This window comes from Thalassophryne amazonica, chromosome 11 (assembly GCF_902500255.1).
Source record: "Thalassophryne amazonica chromosome 11, fThaAma1.1, whole genome shotgun sequence".
In the NCBI taxonomy this organism is placed as follows: Eukaryota; Metazoa; Chordata; class Actinopteri; order Batrachoidiformes; family Batrachoididae; genus Thalassophryne; species Thalassophryne amazonica.
Genome location: NC_047113.1, coordinates 23,409,993 through 23,426,721, shown reverse-complemented (window position 1 = coordinate 23,426,721; position 16,729 = coordinate 23,409,993).

The following is a 16,729-nucleotide window of genomic DNA, read 5'->3' as shown; positions in this document are numbered from 1 at the left end:
CTTGCTGCCCTGCAGGATTTTAAACCATGACAGGATCGTATGTTACTAATGTAATCTTTGCGACTGTGGTCCCAGCTCTCTTCAGGTCATTGACCAGGTCCTCCTGTGTAGTTCTGAGCTTTCTCAGAGTCATCCTTACCCCACAAAGTGAGATCTTGCATGGAATTCCATACCGAGGGAGATTGACAGTCATCTTGTGTTTCTTCCACTTTCTAATAAATAATCATACCTGTTTTTGTCTTCTCACCAAGTTGCTGGCCTATGTCCTGTAGCCCATCCCAGCCTTGTGCAGGTCTACAGTTTTGTCCTTGATGTCCTTAGACAGCTCTTTGGTCTTGGCCATGGTGGATAGGTTGGTGTGTGATTGATTGAGTGTGTGAACAGGTGTCTTTTATACAGTTAACGAGTTCAAACAGGTGAATTATTACAGGTAAAGAGTGCAGAATAAGAGAGCTTCTTAAAGAAAAGTTAACAGGTCTGTGAGACCCATAATTCTTGCTGGTTGGTAGGGGATCAAGTACTTATTTCACACAATAAAATGCAAATTAATTATTTAAAAATCGTACAATGTGATTTTCTGGATTTTTTTTTTTTTTTTGGATTCTGTCTCTCACAGTTGAAGTGTACCTGCGATAAAAATTACAGTCCTCTCCATTCTTTGTAGGTTGGAAGACCTGCAAAATTAACAGTGGATCAAATACTTATTTCTCCCACTGTGTGTGTGTGTGTATATATATATATATTAGGGGTGAGCAAACATAAAAAATCTTAATCGCATTAACTCAATGACTTTCTGTGATTAATCATGATTAATCGCATGGTATATGTGAAACCCAAAAATGAATTCAAAACCGCTTAAAAGCAGTTTTATTTGAAAATGTAAATGAACATTGCATAAATTTGAAAATGTAAATTTCAACTGAAACACACTAATGAAATCAAATATAAAACCACTGGCAGGTCATTTGTTATCCTGTTTCATATCAAAATAACAATATTCATGTGCATGACTAAATGTACTAAAACAAATACATCACAATTGTACACATACCACAATTTGATATGTGTACAATTGTGATGTATTTGTTTTAGTATATTTAGATTTTGTTGTGATTTGGCACTTTATAAGCTGATTAAATTGAATTGAAATTGAACATTTGATTGAGTCTTAAAGTAAATAAATATGAATTTGGTCACTGGATCCTTAAACTTTGTACATAATGAACTCTACATGGTGAATCCTTGATCTCTGGACATAAATAGGAATAAACAAAATCTGTAGTTTTTGTCAAAAGCATTTCCTTTCAGACATTGGCATGAATGTGTTCCATATATCTGAGCTGAGCTTACAGCTGCTGTGCTTCACTTCAGGATGTAATTTGAAAAGAAAATACAGCACGTTTCATTTTGGGAGAAAAAAAAAAACGTTTTAGTCGATTGTAGTTTCTTCTCTGTATTACATTTGGAAAGAGGGGTCATTTTATTTAAAGCGGCGATTCATTTTGAAGTTATTAATTCTGACCGGACTCTGTCTCAGCCGCATAGCGTTTCGAGCTGTGTGAACGGAACGGAGGACGATTCTCGTTTCTTGACAGCAACAAGACAAGAGTCCCAGTTAGTGACTTTAATCCACACAAAAGTGACTGACAATATTTTAATGGCTTTGTGAAGGGTTAAGAAGCGGCTTGCCATTTCTGAAGAGCAGTGAATCAAAGAACCAACGAGCTACTGGATCAAAGCATTGCTTCAATGGTTCATGGTTTCAAAGTGGAGCCGCTCTGCAGAAATAGTTTATTACAGACCAAACCCTGAATATCCAACTTTATTTGTACGTCCGTATGACTCTGAAACTCGGAAAAATCCGTATAATTTACGGACTACAGGTTGACATGAAAACCACCGAAAAGCTGTGTTGACCGCGGGGACACGTTCGACTATTCGAGATTATTCAAGATTTTTTTTTTTTTTTTACCGATGACGAACGATGCGTAAAAAAAATTTGACCGATGCAGCTGCATCGGTCCAAACCAGTCTGGAATCGGGCCTGATCCTGTAGAACTTTGTACCGAAAATGTCCATTCAAAGGTTCGGCGTCTTTCTGCATTTTGTTTTGTTGTGCATTGCATAGCCTGTGCTTTTCTCGATCCTCATGTCATTTTCTGTGTGAACTCAGCTATCAGCAGGAAGCAGCAGCATAAGCTCGCCCCCGACTGATGCTTTCAAAATAAAATGCAACGAGCAACAGTCATAAAAGGCTAAAAAAAACAAAAAAAAAAAACAAAAAAACACAGCGTTAAGGGGAGGAACAAAATTGTCGGCGATAATGACCTCAATAATTAACGCAACGTTAGCGCGTTAACGTTGCCCAGCCCTAATATATATATATATATATATATATATATATATATACATATATATATATAATTTTTTTTTTTTTTTTTTCTGCTGCTCATCTGGATGATCCATTTTGGGTTGGCAGCAAACTATGCAGCATAGCCAGCACTTACCTATCTTTGGCCAGGTTTTATAACTCCTACTCGGGAACCTGTAGCTATTCCCAAGACATCTGGAAGAAATAATTGTTCCAGCATGTACTGGGTCTTCCCACAGCCTTCTCCCAGTGGCATATGCCTGGACAACCCAGTCTGACAGCATATCGTGATTCAGCAGCACAAAATATACATTAATCTACTGGTTCGTGATATTGTCACGAAAAGCGCCACATTTTCGTCACGTCAATACATTCCGTGATGGCTTCACAAAATTAAAAGTGAAGTGGGGGGGTCGGGGTGGTTATGGTTAGGGTTGGAGGAAGGAGTAGGGTTAGGTTATGGTTAAGGTTAGGGTTGTGGGTAGGAGTAGGGTTAGTAACAGTGAGTTAAAAAAAAAAAGTCAAAAATTTGAATCATTTCATGACAGAAGCATGAAATAAAAACGTGAGACTGGGCTGGCCTGGAAGACTTCCCCAGGGAGGATGGCCAGGTCCCCTAGTTGCTCCCAGTATGTAGTGAGCTCCTTGTGTGCCAGCACCCTGACATCGGTGTGAATGTGAGGCATTATTGTAAAGCGATTTGAGCGTCTGATGCAGATGGAAAAGCGCTATATAAATGCAGTCCATTTACCATTTATTTACCATTTATTTTCATTTACCAGACACCCAAACCTACTCAGCTTGTTCCACTTGATGCAAAGGAATAGTAACTCTACTTCTTCTGGATATTTAAACTTCAAAACCCTCATATGAATGTATAATATATTACATTAAAATATTATAATTTAAATATGTTATATAAATATATAATATATTGGCAGAACAGAATAGACTCATGGTTTGAGGCGTGCATATTAAACCAACAGTAATGTATTTGAGTGGAACATTAATTGCCACGGGAGTTATGCTTCTAAAAGCTCTGAAATTTTAAATAATTGCCAGGGCTTCATGACAGATTATTAAATTATTTTATTTTATTCACTATTAAGCCAAATCAATAAAGTATCAAGAGTTTTAGCGAATATGACTTGACAACTACATTTCGTTGTCAGCGGTTACAACAAAATCTTTGGCGTCTTAAAAAAGATTTTATGCTCCATCAGTCTTGCAACTCTTTTAAATAAAATCCTGGGTCTCTGCTTAGCTTTCCAAGATAAAGTGTTGTGCCAAGTCAGTTGAACATAACTGCAGTATCCTCTTATATCTGCAACAACAGTCTGCCTCAGCTTGAAACTTATGGAAAGCATGTTTTCTTCAATGATGATGTCAAAATTCTCAGTTTAAATCACTGTACATGGTGTTATAAGTCTTGGCTCTATTTTAAAATTGATTTTTTTTTTTTTTTTTTTTAAGCTAAGGATGATAGACATATGTCCAGCCAATTTGCAGGATATACATAGATTATAGAAAAAGGCAACTTTGGCCTGATCTTTTCTGAGGACAGCTAACATTTAGCTGCAAAGATAAAATTAATTTAGTTGGAGCCAGTCAGGCTTTATTTGAACAATTATTGTCTTTGGGCAGCACAGGGAAGATTTATTTAAATATTCAGTTCCCGAGGCAATGTCAAATAAATGTAGACACTGATAAGTTTTTCAAGGCCTTCCACTGAAATTATCGCCTTAAACAATGATTTCTTGGAATTATTTCTCAGGGCTTTGGGTGTGTGGTTTAGAAAGTGAACTGTGGAACAGAAGGATGATGTGTCACTGTGTGGCATGTCTCATATCACCAAATGAAAATGCCAGTCATGGAGTGGGCATAATGAAATATGAATTTCGCCATGGACCATCTCAAGCACATTAATGATTTCTGCCAAATGTGTATCCTGCAGATTAATCCTTATCAGGCATGAGACATACATGAGTGTCCTGTGGTGAGTAAATAAACTCCAGCATTTAAATGGACAGGGCAAAACATAAACTAGAATGCTTGTTGTCCATTTTTGAAGTTTGGAATTTTAGGCTAAATGGAACTGACATCCATGCACAGATTCAGCCCCAAAGGCCCCGTTAAACTCTAATCCTAAATAGGGTTCCATGCCCCAATGGTTTAGAGGGAACACGTACAGTTATATGTTCCCTGCCAAATATATTTGGAAGCTGGCCAGTACGGTTAACAGCATCTGTCTTGGAAAAGAAAATGTGGAAAATACAATTTTCCACCTGAAAATATTAAAGTATTTATGATTATAATTATAATTGTTATTATTATTATTGTTATTATTAGGTAGTGTGGTGGCCACGTGATTAATACTTTTAATTGTTAAACAAAAGATTCCCTGTTCAAAGTCACGAACGACAATTCTCCAGGTAATGTGGACTTATGCCATGAAGGGCATCCAGCCAGATCCAGATTTGGTGGAACCCAGAGCAACAAGGAAGAAATGAAAATAAATTATTACTATTATAATGTACGTTATTTGCATGTCATGTTTCTTAAAAGCAGTAGAGCTCAAACCTCATAAGGCTAAAAGTGATTTGGGACAATTACAGCAACAATTTTGAATGTTTAAAAGCAAGAAAGATAAACTCTAAGTATTGAAGATACAATTTACAAATTTCTCTTGTGTCCGAGGCTCATGAACTTTGTCAAAGTTTTTATAATATATATATATATATATATATATATATATATATATATATATATATATATATATATATATATATATATAAAAATGACATATGTACAATGCCACTACATAGTATTTTACCCCAGTAGATGAGAGGGTCGCCTCCCTGTGCCTTCGGGTGGCTGGAGGGGAAAACTCTATTGTTTGTGCGTATGCACCGAACAGCAGTTTGGAGTATTCAGCCTTCTTGGAGTCCCTGAATGGAGTGCTGTATGGGGCTCTGGTGGGGAACTCCATTGTTCTGCTGGGGGACTTGAACGCACACGTGGGCAATGACAGAGACACCTGAGAGTCATGATTGGGAGGAACGGCCTCCCCAATCTAAACGTGAATGGTTGTTTGTTACTGGACTTCTGTGCTAGTCACGGACTGTCCATAACGAACACCATGTTCGAACATAAGGATGCTCATAAGTGTACATGATACCAGAGCACCCTAGGCCCAAAAGGATAGTGCAGGTGAACTGGGAACCCTGGAGGAGCCCACTGTCCAACAGATCTTCAACTCACACCTCCGGCAGAGCTTTTCTAGCATCCCTGTGGAGGCTGGGGGCATTGAACCAGAACGGGTAATGTTCAAAGCTTCCATTGCTGAAGCTGCAGTGGGAAGCTGTGGCCTGAAGGTCTTAGAAGCCTCAAGGGGCGGCAACCCTCGAACACCGTGGTGGACACTGGTGGTCAGGGAAGCCGTCCGACTGAAGAAGGAGTCCTTCCGGGATATGTTATCTCGGAGGACTCCGGCGGCAGTTGCAAGGTACTGACAGCCCCAAAGGGCACCAGCCTCTGCTGTGGGGGAGGCAAAGCAGCGGGTGTGGGAGTACTTCAGAGCAACCATGCAGAAGGACTTTTGGTCAGCACCAAGGTGCTTCTGGCAGGCCATGAGGCACCTCAGGAGGGGAAAACGGGGAAAGCTGTCTACAGTAAGGATGGGACTCTTTTGACCTCAACTGAGGATGTAATCTGGCACTGGAAGGAACACTTTGAGGAACTCCTGCATCACACCACCGCACCCTCTATAGTAGGAGCAGAGTTGAAGATGAGGGAGGATTTTCATCAATTTCCCTGGTGGAAGTCACTGAGGTAGTCAAACAACTCTGCAGTGGCAAGGCCCAAGGGGTCGATGAGATCCGTCCAGAAATGCTGAAGGCTCTGGGTGTGGAGGGATTGTTTTGGATGAGACGTCTCTTCAACATTGTGTTGAGGTCTGGGACAGTGTCTAAGGAGTGGCAAACTGGGGTAGTGGCCCCCATATTTAAAGAGGGGGGCCAGACAGTGTGTGCCAACACCCTATCTCTTAGAGACAGGGTGAGAAGTTCAGTCATCCGTGGGAGCTTGGAGTAGAAAAGCCGCTGCTCTTTCGCATTGAAAGGAGTCAGCTGAGGTGGTTCGGGCATCTGGTAAGGATGCCTCCTGGGCACCTCCCTAGGGAGGTGTTCCAGGTACATCCATCTGGGAGGAGACCCATGTAATGTAATGTGTGCACCAGAAAATTTAAGCGTGGATCAGGTTCCTATGCCCCATATATGGCTGATGTCAGGTATGTGCATCAAAAATCTAAAATGGCAGCACACACAATTACTTTTCTTCAGCTTCAGTAAATTGTAATTGGTATGTCTGGATCCTTGCCTTTCAAAGTTATTATTTGCTCACTTTGATCTTAATCCTAGGTTAACCAGAAATCCAGAAAGTGTAAAGTTAGTTTTGGAATGCTTCCATTGTTACAAATCCAAGATGGCAGCCATAACAACTTTTAGAAAACTGGAAACATTGCTTTTTGGAATCCTCATTTCATAGGTTTTCTTAAAAAGTACAAATTTACAAATCTCAATAAATACAAATTAATACACCTACAAGTCATTACATAAGGAACCTGACTATTAGCTCATCAATAACATTAGTGATGTTGGGTCATCTACCTTTGAGGCTGAAAGACACCTGTAGCCTATCCTAGCACTCACTGGTCAAGAAGCAATGTATACCTGGGACAGGGCCCCAATCTGTTGCAAGGCCGACACATATAGACAGACAAACTCAATTACACCTATGGTAAATTTACAGTTACCAATGCACCTGATATGCTTGTCATTACAAATGGGAGAAACCAGGAGTACCCAGAGGGAGCACACACAGACACGGAGAGGACAACCCAGGTCATATTGGAACCTTGGACACTGTGAGGCAACAGTGATAACCATTAAGTGATGTTAAAGAAATAAAATAAAATTAAATAAAAATAAACAGCTTGAAAATGTTTTGTTTTTGCATTTTTGCCTGTGTAAGCCACAAGATATAATCATTATTTCTGACCAGACCTGACATTTGTCATTTAGTGAAAAATTGTTTCATCTGCGCAATTCTAAAGGTAATTCAGCCATAAATGAGATGAAAAGGCAACTTTATTGTCAGTGGTAATTTCAAGTGACCTTATGTACTCAGTATATTTGGAGACACAGTCAATAACTAAGTCTGAATTGCATATGCATGTCTGGTAAATCCAAGAATTCTGGGTTATCATTTATTTTATCCTTGATACCACGGGCCCTGATATATAAGTAATTCATTGAACCTTTGAAGAGATTTGAATAATGCAATTGTTCGTTTTATTCACATAAATGTCCCCATGGGACATACTTGATCAATTAACATCAGAAGAACAGCCACTTCCATTACTGTCTTGCTCATACCTAACAGGGGAATCAGCAAATAGTCAAAAAGATGTTGGGAAACCGTCATTTATGGCTTGTTTCATTTGTCATCTTGTTTGTGTCTGTACTGAAAAAGGTTTCTCAACTTGTCTTTGAGAGAAGATATAGTTTCACTTTATTTGTTAAGGTCACAGGTAAGAATGTGAGCACAAAGGTTTGGCATGTTCTTATTTGAACCATTTTTTTGTTCACAATATATCACAAATGTATAAGTAGATTAGTTAAAACAAATTATTACACAACTTATGTAATTTCTAAGCACATACTCATATACCATTTTTCAGGAGTATAAGTCGCACAAGAGTATAAGTTGGATTTATCACTTCATGAAGAAGTATAATAAATTTTACAGCCACATTTTGTATTTATAAGGTGTTATGGTATTAAGGAACACAACTAACAAGTTACTTAGTGTCACTATATGAGGCACAAAGCATGTAAACTGCTTTTTAAGCCACTGAACAGATGATCGCATGTGAGGTCAGCATGCAACATGTGAAACATGGTGTATTATTTATTTATAACACAATGACTGCTTTAGCAATCAGAAGCTGTGAGCTAATTAATGTATTTGCAACAAGTCAGCACCGCAAGTAAACTGCTTCTTTAGGCCACGGAACAGATGATTGTATTTGACACGAACGTGCAACCGAATGAAATCTCTGAAAAGTCTTTTGTTGTAAATTTATAAAAGATAATAAACTCTCAGTCAATTTTTGTATTGTTATTAATAAAGGATCTGGCCTTGCAGTTTCAAATAAGTTCAAACAGGTTTTTTTTTTTTTCCAAACAGAAAAAATAATAATAATAGTCCCTCTTTATTCAAGTGTGGCATTCCAGGTAAAAACATTTTTCTTCAAGGTGTACAGCCACTGGGCGTTTTAACATTTAATTCATAAGCAAATTGGCATCACTATAATTTATTCCTCAGCCTTTGAATATTAATCATCAAAATATGCACTGCCTGGAAAAAATAAATAAATTATATATATATATATATCCCATGAAGGGAAAAATGTCAAACGAACAGATGACTATGAATTTCTTTTGTTAACAACCATAGGGCATCACATGGGGGCTTCACCCGATTTCCGCAAGTGATGCTGGGAAGCGCATGGCAACAGCCAATCAGAAGAGAGAAAGGCATGGCACTGTCAACTGGCTGCTTGCTCAAAAAAAAAAAAAAAAGATGGCGGAAATTGCTCTGGAACATTTTATTTCTCTATAAATCTCATATGTTTCTCATATATTTTGGAAAGGTTAGGGAGAAATAAACACTTCTAAATCTAAAAATCCTGATTTTGAAACCAGATTAACACCTCTGAAGAGATTTACAAGACATCTTTTGGATGTTAGTGTACACACCCCTTGAACATGCATCACACACAGTCAAAACATCATTTCAAAACCTGATGCATGCACACCTGCTTCCTCCTGTAGACTACGTTAAAAGAAAAATGAAATATTTGTAATGAAATTTCCCCGGCAAATATATTCTCTTCATTAAAATGACCTGTAATTTTGCAACATATTTCAAAAATAAACTTACATTATAATGCTTGGATTTTGGTAGCAACTAAATTTAGTTTTCTAAAATTTGAAAGGCTGTACAGCTTTAAGCACAGCTTTTTCTTTTTTGTCATCCTCCCTTCTTCATCTCCTTCCTGACACTACAGTGCACTGAAAAAGTATTCAGCCTCTTGGGATTTTACACATTTTAATTTGTTTATTCCATTTCAAATACAAAAAGTAATTCAGGCTTCTTGAATTTCTAAAATTTCTCCTTAAACTCAAACTCAATGCAAATCTCTACAACTTGACATAAATAAATTAAAAGTACTGAAGCCGAGATGATGGGTTGCATAAGTAATGGCAAGCGTTTGGTATAACACGTAAATAATCTTCTTTTTTTTTTGCCAGTTTTCTTCAGCCAAGTCAGGGGATGGGTAAATGTAAATTTCCAAGTCATTGTTTGTGTCTTGGACTTAATTTGCATTTATCTTTGAAAAATTGAAACAGTATTGTACTGTGTGGTAACTCAGTTTGGAGGAGACAGTTCTCAAAAACTTAGTTGATTGTTCAAGAAAGAGATGAGCAAGAAAAGCCAACAACACAACTCACAAAAAGTTACAGGGTACTGTAGCTGTGATTGAAGAAACTGCACAGTGCAAGTTTTGCATTAGTACCAGGATCGTGGACGCCTGCCCTTCAGCGCAATGTTTCGTGGTGCACCAACTCGAACTGTTTCGCACTGTTTTGCCGTATTCAACCAAACTTCGCACTATGTGTGAAGGGACCTTTATGTATCACCACTTTTAGCTTCATAGTGGAGTGGAGCAGCAAAGGATTTCAATTCAACAAAACAGATCAGATCTAGGCTTGCACCTCAGATGTTTTTAGCTCCCAATTCAGATCAGGGAGACAGACACCCTCTCTACTTTTAAGATTAGGCTTAAAACGTTCCTTTTTGCTAAAGCTTATAGTTAGGGCTGGATCAGGTGACCCTGAACCATCCCTTAGTTATGCTGCTATAGACTTAGACTGCTGGGGGGTTCCCATGATGCACTAAGTGTTTCTTTCTCTTTTTGCTCTGTATGCACCACTCTGCATTTAATCATTAGTGATTGATCTCTGCTCTCTTCCACAGCATGTCTTTTTCCTGGTTCTCTCCCTCAGCCCCAACCAGTCCTAGCAGAAGACTGCCCCTCCCTGAGCCTGGTTCTGCTGGAGGTTTCTTCCTGATAAAAGGGAGTTTTTCCTTCCCACTGTCACCAAGTGCTTGCTCACAGGGGGTCGTTTTGACCGTTGGGGTTTTTACGTAATTATTGTATGGCCTTGCCTTACAATATAAAGCACCTTGGGGCAACTGTTTGTTGTGATTTGGCGCTATATAAATAAAATTGATTGATTGATTGATTTTTGCTTTTTGTTTGTTGTTAGTAAATCTATAAAATACTAGAAAAGTCGACATTAAAATGTCAAAAAAAAAACCAAATCCATTAAAATGAATGTCAAAAAACCAAAAGTGAAGTGTTCAGATGTGTGGTTCAAACATATCCCAGGGAAGAAAGAAAAAAAAGAAAGAAAGAAAGAAATAGCAACATTTTGGAAAAGTGCTACTTATTCTGCTGCAGATTAATCTTTAAATGAATTTAAAAAGAAATAAAGATGCCAACAATAGGTCCTTTATCATCTTTGCTGAAATTCAAACTTAAAATATTTTAAGTATTTATCACTGGAGAAAGTACTCATCCCCTTGTGCATAGAAAGAAAAAAATGTGTTTACTGTTTTGTAATTCAGAAAAATTAACAACTTAAATGTTTTTTTTCAATTTTCATTTAATTTAAAAAAGAACATAATATTCAAAAAAGAGCACATCCAAAACAATTACAGCCATCCATAGTCATAGCCAAACAACAAAATAAAATAATAAAGTAAGCCAGATATCTACCAAAAGACAAAGATCGAATAAGCATGTACAAATTCATATGCATTTATGCACAATATGTTTCTATATAGCACTCCTTACCCTTAAGATTTCTCAGAAAGGAGTCCCACATCTTGTCAAACACATCCCCTTGATCATTGTAATAACATCCTAGTCTCTCTAAGTGGTGTGACACATTTGTCCCAACCACAATTCATAAATAGTCTATATATTATATATATAGTCTATATATATAGTGTATATTCATAAATACACATAAGATGAACTTTTTTGCAATCAGCATTCCAAAATGAGTAGCCTTCTTCACATACTTATTAACAAAAGATAAGGGGATAGTAGCTACCAAAATGGCTACAAGAGGGTCAGGTTCCAATTCCTGAAATCAAATTTCCTATACATCTTCTCCTGTAAAATAAACCAGAAAATGTAAAAAAAAAAAAATAAAATAAAATAAAAAATGGATTGCCTAAGTGCACACCCTCTTAAGTATGGCACATTAAATCATCAAGACCTGACTCTGGAGAATTCAGAGAATGGAATGAACAGAATTTACAAATTAGAGAACATTCCATGTGTCATGCTTTGGCCCTGGACCGGCCCAGAATCTGCTTTTGTCCCCCAGTCTCCATCCATTTCCCTGTCTTGGTCCTTCTGTTCCGCTCTGAGTGTTTATTTTCTGTTTCTTACACTTTAGTCTTGGTTTTATGATTTGTTACACTTCACCCACGTTAAGTTTGGTTCTAGTTTAGTCTCTGTTTCTTATTTAGTCATTCTGCGTTATCAAGTTACAGTGAAAAAAATTTTACTTTGGACCAACTTAAAAAAACTGATGTAATTTGTTACAGCTATTTTTTTTTTTAGTTTGTCACAATGTATATTTATGATTTTGTAAAGTGATTCCAGCAGATTTAAACTGGAAACCACAATTTTCCATTAGACCAATGTAAATAAGTATGTTGTGAAAGTGTAGTGACACGGACCCACAACAGGGGGCGCAAATGACCGGCCAATAGATGAGCCAAAAAGGTAACAATTTAATGTTGTGAAATGTGCACAACGAACATACAGACAATCTCAGAATATAATTACAGTCCAATCACAAAGGTGACGTGTGGGCAGGCTCGAGGATAGAAGACGTCTGTCCTGAGAAGAGCCGGAACCACACGATTTCCGCAGCCACAGAACCTGGTGAATACTGGAGCCGCCAAGTCCCGAATTCCCAGGTGATCACCGTCCCCGACTGTCGGATCTGGTACTGCTGGCGAAGAACAAAGACAGTCAAGTGTGGGTGTGTGTACACCCAGTAACAACAGCGGTGGGAATGCCACCTCCACCTCTCACTCAATACTTGCAGCGCATCCTCAGAGGAAAAAGAGTGCAGTATTGCACAGCCTCCACAAAAGGACCGGTACTCCTGCAAACACTCATAATAAACAGATTTTCAATATTACCACAAAGGCTGAGGATATTACCTCCAATGAAGTATGATATCTCGGCAACAAGGTGGAGATGACGTCTGGTCTTTATGGAGTGAGAGGACGTTGAGTAGATGGGTGACAGCTGTCAAGAGGTAATGAGTGACAGCTGTCACCCCAGGCTGTGTCCATGGCGGCAGCGCCCTCTCGTGCCTGAAGCCCGCACTTCAGGCAGGGCGCCCACTGGTGGTGGGCCAGCAGTACCTCCTCTTCTGGCGGCCCACACACAACAAAGTACTTTGAATGAAGTGCACTGTTTCACTTTTTTCAGTGTAGGTTTTGAGAATTGTGTCACATGTCAGCCACTTATTGAGTTCTGTTCTAGTTTAGTCTTCATCAGTGGTGGGCACAGATAACCAAAAAATTAACTTCGATAACAGATAACTGAAAAGTTATCCTTGATAAAGATAAACCACCCAAAAATGTATCAGAAGTTACAGATACCGATAATTCCGGTGTTGTTCTATGGGACATTTGCAGTTACTAAAGAGCTGAAATTGAATTTTAACAATCGCTTTTGAAAGCATCAAAGCGGTAGTAAAAGACCTAAAGAATAAGCAAGAATGTTTGACCATGCTGCCCCCCTGCAGGAAACAGCACAGACAAATCCTAAGAGCACCCCACGAAATCAACTCTATACTCAGTGTTGCCACAGTTACTTTGAAAAAGTAATCCAATTACTGATTACTGAATTACTCCTTGAAAAAGTAACTAAGTTAGATTACTAGTTACTTTTTTAGTTACTTTCCCCAGCCTGCTGACAACAACCCATGTCAACATGACAATGATACCTGTTTTTGCCAAAACTCACTTTATAGTCAGCCTTTCTTGAATTCAATGAAAATAAATAGTTGTTTTTATAAAAGTAAAATAAAGACCTCTTTCTTGACCTCATATTTAATGTGACAGCACTGTAACAGTAAAACTTGCAATTTCAAACCCTACGTTGTTTATAAATGTAACTATTAAATTCTAACATTTTTCTAACATTTAAATTCTCTCTAAACATTTTACTTGTCGAAATTATTATTATTTTAAGCAATATTAGTAGTTGTAGTAAAAAACGGCCTTCAAAACTGGACCTTAATCTAGGGCTGTTGTGGGGGGGCACATCCCTCCCCCACGCCCCCATCCCATCTGGATTCGCCCCTGCTTTGGCGTTTGAGCACAAAGAATGGATAACATTTATTTATGCAGAAAACAGGACCAGATTTACAGGTAAGAAAGTTTTATTGCGTTTTCACATCATGTGGTCCTCAGAAAGAGAGTTTAGGTGCATTTGAGTGGAAAATAGTGTTAGTTGTTGACGCGTCGCCGAGGATCAGCTGTTTTTAACGAGACGATACGGAGCAGCTCAGCTCAGAATTCTAAATAAGGAGGAAAAAAGCATAAAAATGTCTTCGTAAAGCTCAGTGCAGGTGTGCTGATCACCGCCCTTTAAGAGGTGAGGACGAGTCGAGCAGCTGCAAAAAACCGCGGATGAAAAGCTCACAGCTCGCTTAAAGTGGGCAGTTCAGTCGAACCCCGACCTCCTGCCCACTGACCAAGTTTAATGCTGCTATCGACCCACAATGAAAAATAATAGTAACGCACAGTGACATGGAGAAGTAACTTTAATCTGATTACTGACTTGGAAAGATTAACACGTTAGATTACTCATTACTAAAAGAAGTGGTCAGATTAGAGTAACGCGTTACCGGCATCACTGTCTATACTAATCATTGTTTTTCTTTCAACATTCTGCCCCTGTTGGAAGCTCTTGTTTACAACAGCACTCCCACCACAGAGACACACCAAGCACAACCATAAGGCCAGCTCCATATCAATTTCAACACTCCGGTCAGGCGGAGGTCTTGAAAAATAAAGTCATACTAACTTATGATTTTTTTGAAAATACTGATAGAATAACTCCATTAATGTCAATTCTGTCATTTGTACAAAATTAAAATATAACATATATCTTTTAATGTTGAATAAGGCACTAATTCTGAGGTTTTGTAACAAACACAGACCGCAAAGCATTCTGGGTAAAAGTGCTAAACAGTGATTGGTTCAGTAATCCATATGGTAAACCAACACGTTAATGTGATGTGTGTCGTGTGTTGGTTTAAAGATAAATGTGATTTTATAAAATATTCCATTTTTATGTGTAAAACAGGCATTTTTACGGAGCCCTGGAAGTGTCATCGCAGTTGCATGTTTTATAACTTTTATGATGTTGTAAAACGTGCACTCAGTATTAGTAAGTAAGTAAGTAAATTTATTTATATAGTGCCTTTCACAGACATAAGGCCATGTACACACGTTGTCGGGTATTTGTAAAACCGAATATCTTACCCTTTCAGTTTGGGGAAAAAACTTCATCCACACTACGTTGTTTAAAAAAAAAATCCATCCACAACGAACCGTATAAATGTGTTGTAATTAGTCTGCCAAACCTTTGGGTGGCGGTACTGATTAAAATTCTATCCAATCAGGAGCCTTATTCTCTTGTCGTCACTTCCACAAAAACTAAAAACATGGCGCCAACCTCGTTCGTGTGGACCGATAAGGAGTCGGAATTACTTCTAACCATAGTTTTAGAATACAAAGTTAACAAATATATGCACACAAAAAGCGCCTGGACAATGGACAATTGTTGGGTATTTTCTCCTCCAAACATTCTTAAAACCTTTGATAAGACAAACAGAGTCAAGAAACACCAGTGAGACAGAAAGTCAAATTTTACGCGCGGAGTGCGGGCCAGGCTGTACACCAAAGCTACACTAAAGTCTGGCCTGCGCTTCGCTCTTTTTATTAGTGAATCCCTCATCACATCATAAAACTTGTCTAAGGGGGGGGGGACAACGCGAGACAAGTTCTTCCCGCTAACATAAACACATACGTCAATAAGCGCAGCTGTAAGGAAAAACAGTTTCTTTCTTTACTCTTATCGTCGGAGGTCAGCACATCTCGTCGTCTGTTGCAGTTATCAGCTGTTCTGCATCTGCCTGGAACACTAAGCATCACATCACAATCAGTCAAATTTCAACCTTCAGTTCTTTTACTCCCAGTCGTTAGCGGCTACGAAAACAAGTTGTGTAATAATAATAATAAGTACATCCAGCTCCAACAAGGTTGAATAACACGTACATTCTCGGGTTTAAGTGCAAACAGCACAACACCGTTCTCATCAGAAAGAAGACAAAAGGTACAAATGTTTAACAGTGATAACATATATATATATATAAAATCCTTAACAACAATACCAGCACTTTGAGAGCAGCCAGGTACCCAGACGTTTAATACTGCCATAAACACTCCTGGCCAGTAGATGGCAGTAGCGGCCTTGAAAAAATGTCAAAATTCCAGATAATCCGTGTCTGCTACATTTAAGATGCGTGGAATTTAACAAACGCAAATACACTAACGTCTATAAACCCAGAGAATATATTCACGAGAGTTTTAGGCACTAGACTTTAATGCTGTTATCTGTGGACCATGAACAGAGTGTCTGAAATGCATTTCTCCTGAACGTCTGAGATTACCTTATGCTACCCATAATGCATTGCTGCCTAGCACAGCATGTGCTCATAAAACCTTAAAAATTAGCACATTACTTTAAAACGAAAACATATATCTGATATTTTCACTTTATAAACTTCAGACATGACAATAATTTTAAATAACTTGTCTAAAATGAGTAGTTTAAATTTGAACCATAAGTTAAACATGTATGCCTCTGGATGACTTGGTGACATTGCAATTATATTAGTGTAGTGTTAAAGGAAATGTTTTGTTTTTTTTTTTTTGTCACCAGTTCTCTTTTGCTTACAGACGATAGAGTGGTTTCTGTTTGCAGAGGGTAGAACAACATGCTTATTAGGAAACTTTTAACAGGTAGGTCTCAACAGCTTTAACAGTTTTGAAAATGTTTTTACTGTTCATCTTAGTTTAGTATGTTATCGGTCTAAAAGTTATCGGATGGTAATTCATCGG